The sequence below is a fragment of the Haliaeetus leucocephalus genome, unplaced genomic scaffold, assembly GCF_000737465.1.
Source record: "Haliaeetus leucocephalus isolate CR32 unplaced genomic scaffold, Haliaeetus_leucocephalus-4.0 Scaffold263, whole genome shotgun sequence".
NCBI classification, from domain to species: Eukaryota; Metazoa; Chordata; class Aves; order Accipitriformes; family Accipitridae; genus Haliaeetus; species Haliaeetus leucocephalus.
Window position 1 is genome coordinate 308,303 of NW_010972699.1, and position 285 is coordinate 308,587.

At 73.7% G+C, this 285-nt stretch overlaps 1 protein-coding gene across 1 annotated transcript in view; it reads right to left on the reverse strand.

Moving 5' to 3' along the window:
* RNF170 (ring finger protein 170) overlaps positions 1-158 on the reverse strand; it is a 23,760-nt gene extending 23,602 nt beyond the window's left edge. Inside the window, exon 1 of the mRNA XM_010569175.1 lies at positions 29-158. The gene's annotated coding sequence lies outside the window, so the exon portion shown is untranslated. The remainder of the gene's footprint in view (positions 1-28) is intronic.
* Positions 159-285: the final 127 nt, after the last annotated feature.

Consider the following 285-nt stretch of genomic DNA (forward strand, 5'->3'; position numbering starts at 1 on the left):
CCCCCCCCGCCCCCAAACCAGCTCCTACCCGCCACCGGCCTACACGGCGACAGCCGAGGGCACACAGAACCGGAGGAAGGGGGCAGACCCCGTGGAGGGCTGCGGTTCCCCCCTCCCTCACACCCCTCAGGGGCCTAGCGACGTACAAAGCCTCCGCGGCCTGCAGCCGACCACGCCTCGCCGCAGTGCCGGCTCCCCCCGCCCCCCTCCGGCAGCGGGGTTAAAGGCCACCACGCCCGACCGGACCGGAACAAGACGCGAGCGACGGGGCGGACATCCACAGCG